The sequence below is a fragment of the Aulostomus chinensis genome, chromosome 1 (assembly GCF_037954235.1).
Source record: "Aulostomus chinensis isolate RoL2024-O1b breed Wild chromosome 1, RoL_Achi_v1.0, whole genome shotgun sequence".
NCBI classification, from domain to species: domain Eukaryota; kingdom Metazoa; phylum Chordata; class Actinopteri; order Syngnathiformes; family Aulostomidae; genus Aulostomus; species Aulostomus chinensis.
Window position 1 is genome coordinate 9,097,809 of NC_141320.1, and position 8,071 is coordinate 9,105,879.

The 8,071-nt window shown below is 47.2% G+C and overlaps 1 non-coding gene across 1 annotated transcript; it reads left to right on the top strand.

Annotated features, from left to right (window-relative positions):
* The first annotated feature begins 7,425 nt into the window (after window positions 1-7,425).
* trnak-cuu (transfer RNA lysine (anticodon CUU)) lies at window positions 7,426-7,498 on the top strand. Its single transcript has one exon. It is a non-coding gene; the product is annotated as a tRNA-Lys (tRNA).
* Window positions 7,499-8,071: the final 573 nt, after the last annotated feature.

Consider the following 8,071-nt stretch of genomic DNA (forward strand, 5'->3'; position numbering starts at 1 on the left):
CTGTGCCCTCACAGCAAGAAGGTTCCGGGTTCGGGCGTGGGATCTTTCTGTGTGGAGTTTGCATGTTCTCCCTGTTCCTGCGTGGGTTCTCTCCAGGTACTCCGGCTTCCTCCCACTGTCCAAAGACATGCAATTAGGGGACTTGGCTGATTGATACTCTAAATTGACCGTAGGTGTGAGTGTGAATGGTTGTTTGTCTCTGTGTGTTGGCCCTGCGATGGACTGGCGACCTGTCCAGGGTGAACACCGCCTCTCGCCCGTAGATGCTGGGATAGGCTCCAGCCCCCCCCCTCCCGTGACCCTTACTAGTAAGGAATAAGCAGAAGATGACGATGGATGGCCCATAGAGTGGAGGTGAGACCACAACCATGCTCTACAATCAATATTTACATCAAACCAGCACCATCTCAACAACTTAACCTGACTAAATATATACATGATTCCAGACTACTACACCAACTCAATAATACATCCACATGCATAATCATTCAAATGAACCTTGCCTGTGATTGTACCCCCTCCCCCATCTGGGAGCAAAGGTTTGCACCTACAGCTCCTAAGGAGCTTCCTTGGGCCACTCTCCCCTTTTGGCTCCACCCCCTTTAAGGAAACCACCAGGAAGAGGTGAGGACTGACCGTGACGACTGAAACTGCCACATTTACATGAGACAAACTAGATCAACACTAAATACCAGTTCTTGCACAGTGATTCCCACTGACTGACACTGGGGTCTTCATTTTCCACAGGCAGGATGGCCGGTCCCCCTGTGCTTCCCAGGTCCCTCCCTGGAACACATGGCATAGAAAATGTTTCACTTGTTTGCTGATTCAATAAACCTGACCATTAACATGTGTGTGTGCCTCTAATTTACATAAACTGTTAATACCAAGACAAATGCTGCCTTCAATTAATCATTGATGTCATGGAACCCTTGGTCTCCATGACATTGGTCAACCAGAGAAGCTTCAACTGGTGACGCTCATTCAACCATGCATAAAGGTCAACCTCCATTATCTGCTATGCTCCTTAACAGGGGAATTAGCTCAAATGGTAGAGCGCTCGCTTAGCATGTGAGAGGTAGAGGGATCCATGCCCTCATTCTCCAGAATACTTTAACTTGTTCTGTTGATCAGAGGAGCTGCTGGGTAATGAATGCTTATGTTTGTCGACTGGTGTGATAAAGTGTCACCCTGTTACTGAGATGTGAATGAACACCTGCTCAGGTCAAAGCTGCAATGAAGTCAAGTCATCACCCTGTAAAGTACCAAATAACAACAAAAGTTACACTTTACAAGTAGAACAGGTCCAGTTCAACACTCCTTAAATGAATTTACACCCAACAATTCTTCATGAGCAAGCACATCCCAGCTTAGGCCCAACTTTTCTTGGCGCTCTTCCAGATGCATGGGAGCTGCTGGGGAAGCGCTAGTTGGGCCTAAGCTAGGAGCTAAGCTAAGGTGGTCTTCACCAGCTAATGAGGGCTGGCTAGCTCTTGCAGCTTTTGGTGCAGAGCCGCTGCAGGTCCAATTCAACATCGCATACACTCACCTCCAACACAACAAGAAAACTACATTTAACACACTTATCAGTATCACTAAAGGAGGCAGAGGAGGAACAAAACATGTGGCACTCTGAGCAGGAGAGAGGAGAACAAGAGGGAGAAGCCATCGTTAGCTTAGCGTGTTTACAAGGCAGAAAGACTGTTGCTACCAGAATGATGGTCTTTTAAACTTCAGCCAAATAAAGCAAGTAGGTATGAATTTTTGGTGGGTAATTAGTCAACAAAATAAGGAATCAGCAGGGAGGATCACACTTTAGCGAGCACAATGAAGCAAGGCTCTACGTTCAGCAACACAGAAAAAGGAGTTGAGGTCACAGGCTTCCTGCAACCAGGGTCAAAAATCCAGGACGGACGAAGGGGAGGACAACAAAGACAAAGACACAAGAAACAGAGATAATAACCATAAACTCCATAACAACCATAACACATATTGCCCACACACACACACACACACACACACATTTTGTGAAACAACTCAGGAGTCATCAGGTGTTTTACTCAGAGGGATTCATTCATGATAAATGAGCATGGAGGAGACCCAGTAATCATCAACACAAGCGTCACATGAGCAGGTCACCACCCACTTTTATTGATTGGTTCTTGTAAGAATCACTCCTAACGCCATCAGGAGGTCATTTTTTGTCCTGCCCTGTCTCAACTGTTGGAGCACAACTACAGCCTGAACTCTGCCACTACCTTATCCCTCCCTAATAACCTCATACAGACCCACTATCTGGACTAGCCTGACCCCCCTGACCCTCATCAGTCACTCCTAGTGCCTCACACTGGAGGGAATAGCAGCATCGGTGAGCTCTGACTGTTGGGATGCACATCCATGTGATGAAGAGCTGTTTTAAACAGGGAATCATTTGACCTCTTGACCTGTGTGGGCAGGTACAGAGGGACGATTCCATCATGAACAACAATATTAATAAACAAATGGGTCTTTAGCTTCTTTCTAAAGGTGTCCTCAGCGTCCTCATGTCCAGTGGGAGAGCATTCCAGAGTCTAGGAGCTGCAACCTGGAAGGTTCCCTCTCCTTCAGTGAGGCTGAATCCCTGTGGTCAGGGAGGATAAGGGACCCCACAGGTGTCACTAAAGTGCTTTAAACTGCAAAGGACACAGCTGATCAAGCTGGGATCAACTGCTGTGGTGATCAAGGTATCATCATATATAACAAACAAAGAAAACAAAGTTGAGGAAAAGCACACAAAGAAAAAACTATGAACATGAACAGAGCATCTTCTACACCAGATGTCACACGGCTCAGTAGACCTCTGGTTTGACCCCGAGCAGGTCCAGTCTCCAGGGTGCCCCCATCATTCTGCTCTTCAGTCACAGGACATGCAGCAGAATCCCGTAGCTCCTCTGCAGAAGAACATATGAGAGCGTCTGCTTGCTCTCCTCTGGCTGGACGTAGGGGAGAGTCTGCTTGCTCTCCTCTGGCTGGACGTAGGGGAGAGTCTGTTTGCTCTTCTCTGGCTGGACGTAGGGGAGAGTCTGCTTGCTCTCCTCTGGCTGGACGTAGGGGAGAGTCTGTTTGCTCTTCTCTGGCTGGACGTAGGGGAGAGTCTGCTTGCTCTTCTCTGGCTGGACGTAGGGGAGAGTCTGCTTGCTCTTCTCTGGCTGGACGTAGGGGAGAGTCTGCTTGCTCTTCTCTGGCTGAACGTAGGGGAGAGTCTGCTTGCTCTTCTCTGGCTGGACGTAGGGGAGAGTCTGCTTGCTCTTCTCTGGCTGGACGTAGGGGAGAGTCTGTTTGCTCTTCTCTGGCTGGACGTAGGGGAGAGTCTGCTTGCTCTTCTCTGGCTGGACGTAGGGGAGAGTCTGTTTGCTCTCCTCTGGCTGGACGTAGGGGAGAGTCTGCTTGCTCTTCTCTGGCTGGACGTAGGGGAGAGTCTGCTTGCTCTTCTCTGGCTGGACGTAGGGGAGAGTCTGCTTGCTCTCTTCTGGCTGGACGTAGGGGAGAGTCTGTTTGCTCTTCTCTGGCTGGACGTAGGGGAGAGTCTGTTTGCTCTTCTCTGGCTGGACGTAGGGGAGAGTCTGCTTGCTCTTCAGAAGTTTGCTGGACCTTCACTTGAAGGTCATGATTTTCCTCTTTCAAACAGCTTTTTAAATCATGAAGATTTCCCAGGATTTCCCACTGAGCACTGCTCCTTTTCTTCTTTTGTGTTCTCACTGCACATAGAAGACTCTGAACTTCACCGTTCAGACTGCCAGTCTTTGTGGGGTCCTGGTCCTTCCTTGATTCGAGGTGGGCCAACTCAGCAGTGAAGGTCTCTGTCTCCTGAGATGCAGTAGAAACTCGTCTCCTCAAACATCCATTTTCTGCCTCTCTCTCCTCACTCTGGAACCTCAGCTGTTCAAGAGTCGTCTTCTTCTCAGTTCGTTCTTCTCTCATTTTGTTCTTCTCTGCCTGGATGGAGTTGAGCTCACACTTGAGGTCACACTTCTCCTTGTAAACCATCTTCACCTCAAGCTGAAGATTGTGGACTTGTGTGTTCAGGTCTCTGATCTGAGCCTGGTTCTCCTCCCTCACAGATTCAAGGTTGCCCACCATGGCAGACATGTTCTCTACCAGCTGATATGCAATAATCTTCTCTTGTCCAAGACTAGAAACCTGTCCCCACAAATTCTGGTTTTCTGTCCATCTCTTGTCACACAAAGACTGAAGCTGATCAAGTGCACTTTTCTTCTCAGTCAGGTCTTCCTCAAGACATTTCATCTCCACCTGTTCTCTCTCCCTCAGAGACTGAACCTGGGTCAGCTCTTTTCTGAGCTCATTGTTCTCTCCATCAACCTTCCTCCCCTCACACTGAAGACTGTGGACTGTTGCGTTCAGGTCTTCTATCTGAGTCTGGTTCTTGTCCTGGACCGTTTTGAGGTTGGCCACCACAGCAGTGAGGTTCTGTAGCTCCTGGATTGCTCTTTTATTCTCACGTTCAAGAGTAGAAACTTGTTTCCTCAAATTCTGGTTTTCTGCCTGTGTGTTGTCACACAGAGACTGAAGCTGCTCAAGGGCAGCTTTCTTCTCAGTCAGGTCCTCCTGCTCTGTCAGCCTGAGAGATGGAGGAGCAGGATCACATTGACCAGGATCATTCAGTGGATAAATCCAGCTCCTACTGAGATCCACCAGACCTCTGAATGCTCCAACAACACAATCCAATGGAGTCATAGCCTTCTGTCCTGGGTTGATCTGAAGATCTTGAGCCAGACTAAATCTCCTGGAACTGTCAAGTGTTTAAAGACCAAAACTGCCCCAGAAATGTGGAGTCTGGATTCTTTTCTAGAATGTGATGGCAGTGACAGTCCTGCAGAGTGACATCACTGACATGACTGGATGACTTCAGTCACATGACTGGATGACAGTGTAGATGCCAATGTAGAGGTTGGGGAAATAGTCTCTGAGAATCCAGCTTGAAGCCACGCCCTCCTTGTCCTTCTAAAACCCAAACAGCGACCATCAGTCTCCCTCCAATCCTGTACTTGGTTCAGTGTTGCTGTTCCATTTTGCAGCAGTAGGGGTCGCTGTGATACCAGGTTCAGTTCAAGATTCCCAACGCCAGCTCATGTTGGTGACCTCAGTGGCAGGTAAACTGGCGCTTCAGTGGATCATGTGATCAACTCATGTGTGTCCTCACTGCTCCACAGGTCTGTCAAATGTTCTTTAAAATAGTTGGACCCAGCAGAGCTGCTAGATTAGGAGTTGATGGGAGTTGTTGCAGATACCAGGGTCCAAAGTCCAGCTTGAACCTGGTTTGTGCAGTTCTTTGTCAAGCTAGCAGCCATTCTTTTCACTGCCAAGCTAAAGTGACTTCTGTCAACAAAGGTCAACATACAAAAGGACATTTCTACTGGCAGTTCAACATTTTGATCAAACTCCTTTTTCAGAGCTGGAACCTTCCTCTTGTGTCAGCTTTCTGTTCCCATCTCTATGTTAACGGTCAGTTTTGACCCACGTCTTCAATCAGCTGTCAAATAAACTAAAACAGTTTTCTATCCTCCAAGTTGTTTCCATCTCTTGGTGACCTTGTCAGGCTTCCTTATCATGGAAATATTGGTTTGAAGATTTAGTTGTGGGCCTCTGGACCTTTTTTTAGTCACTAAACCCTGGATTTATTTTTTCAGCAACAGCACTTTAATACAAACACAAAATGAAAAGCAGAAAAAGCCAGAACCCAAAATATGGATTTGCAAGGTCAAGCAAACCAAACCATCAGAAACCAACTACAAATTGTTTGAGTCATGACAAAGTCCAGGACCCACTTTTCACCCTACAATGTAAACCAATGGGAGGCTGTCTCCTCAGACACACATAGCCTCAAACTGACGCTTCTCTCGTCTACACTGTAACTCTCTCCACATCCCAAATAACTTCACTACATTCCTGACAAAAATGCCTACTAAAATATGTTACATTCAACTTTTGACCACAATCTGGGGATTGATGAGCCTTTTTCAAACAACAAACTCTCCAAAAATCCTCTCTCCTCTCCACTCTGACAGAGAGCAGCGGGGGAGGGGCTCTTAGAGGCTCAGCTCTGATTCTCACTTGGTGTCACACTGAGGCTTCTACCTCCTAAACTACAAGTCCCACCGCTCTCATAAAATACATCCTTGGATTCAGGACGACTCCTGCTTCTGGGCTGCAGTGGACAGAAGGAGGCTCAGGCCCTAACAACACTGCCTCCAGCTTTAATTAAGACCTCAGTTTTGTTCTCTGCCTCCATGACAGGTTAATGGACATCAACTGGTCCTGAGTCACCAGGAGACATGGCGATGTCCAGCTGAGTGACATCAGCAGGACTGTGGAGGTTTATACTGAGTCTCCTGACGACAAGTGGCAGTACAGAGATATTAAAGAGGGTCTGAGCAAAAACTGAACCTTGGGGAACTTCAACCTTTGATCTCAGAGTTCTGTTTTTGATCTTAGAATTCTTTCTTTGATCTCTCCTTGATTTCTCAATGATTTCTTTGTGGACTCCAATTGTCTTTTGTCTCTCAGTGAGACAAAGACAGAGCAGCTCCAACCTCAGCCTCCAGGAGGCCCTGATCCTCTAGTGGTCAGTCCTCTGTGTTGTGGCTGCAGCAACCCTGGTTTGAATCAGGGTCCCAGCAGCAACATTCCTACTGACTAGTGTTTGTTGTTCAACTGGACAGTTTGTCTGGTGAAGCTCTCTCAGACACTCCTTTCTTCATCCTCCCTTCAGGCTCAGCAGCATCAGAGTCAATGTGTCTGACTAGGACCAGAACCCTCAACCTGGAGGCTGTGGTGCAATGAGAACACATCTGACAACCAATCAGCGGAGGGTCTGTTTGACTCCTGAAAACTCCATTAAAGCTGAGAGGAACTTGTTCTTCATCTCCAAATTCCCTCCCTGCACGTTGTCTGTCCAGAAATCATTCAAGTCCAAGTTGAACCTTAGACTAAAAGCTCCTAGTAGGTGATGCAGGCTCCACCTCACTCCTGGTTCTGGAACCTCACCAGTTCTTGCTCTCTCACCACTTGGATCTCATGTTCCTGACATCTCTGAGCTTGTTTCCTATCCACCTGTCTCATGTTGATGAGGTCATCCAGCCTGATGATCTCTAGGTTCTCCTTTGAGTGGTTCCCTCTGGGAGAGTTCTCCCTCTGTAACTTGTGTGTGTGTTTGCTCGTATCCTGTTTCTCCTTGACAGCACTTTAGTGTTTTCACCACTGGTGTCTCATCTGTGGTTCACCTTTTATTTGACTTCTTTGTCAAAGATGAAGGTGTTTGTGGTCATTCATCAATCATGTGATGGCTCATGTGACTGTGAGTCTGATGAAGAGCTTGTAGCGTCTCTCACTCTGAACAGTTCATGCTATTGAAGCTAATCAGACGTAGCCTGACTAGCTCAGTCGGTAGAGCATGAGACTCTTAATCTCAGGGTCGTGGGTTCAAGCCCCACGTTGGGTGTTCATCTTGAACATCCCTGCTTGTCCTCTCACTTTCTGCAGCTGTGATTGGGAATTGTAAGAAAAATCACTGAATGAACAACACAAACACAGGCTGTGTCTGAAGTTCCACACCTGCACCCGACTCAGAATGAAAAACCAGTGTGTTCTCAATTGTATCCACTGTCAATACTGATTCTGGAGAAATTTCTTTGTGTGTATTGATGGACGTGAGCCAAGCAGAAATTTCCCACAATGCAATAGGGCGGCGTTTGGTCAGTGTTGAGCAGGCGTCAGTCTGACAATGATGTCATATTATTGTGTCATCACCTGACCAGACCCAAAAGTAGGCTCAGGTATCAGTTTCTTCTCAATGCTAACGTCTGCTAGCTTAGTCTGCTACTTTGATGGCTCTGCCTGCTCAAAGGTCCAGACTCCTGGATGTGGTGGTTCCTACCTGAACGTAGATTCTGTCAGCTCATGTTGTTAAATCAACTCACCAGGAACACCAGTTGATCGAAGCGAAGTAAAATCTGGTCAACTGGACGTAAGTTTATCTTCGAAATACTAACTACGTTACTGTAAGCATCACTGA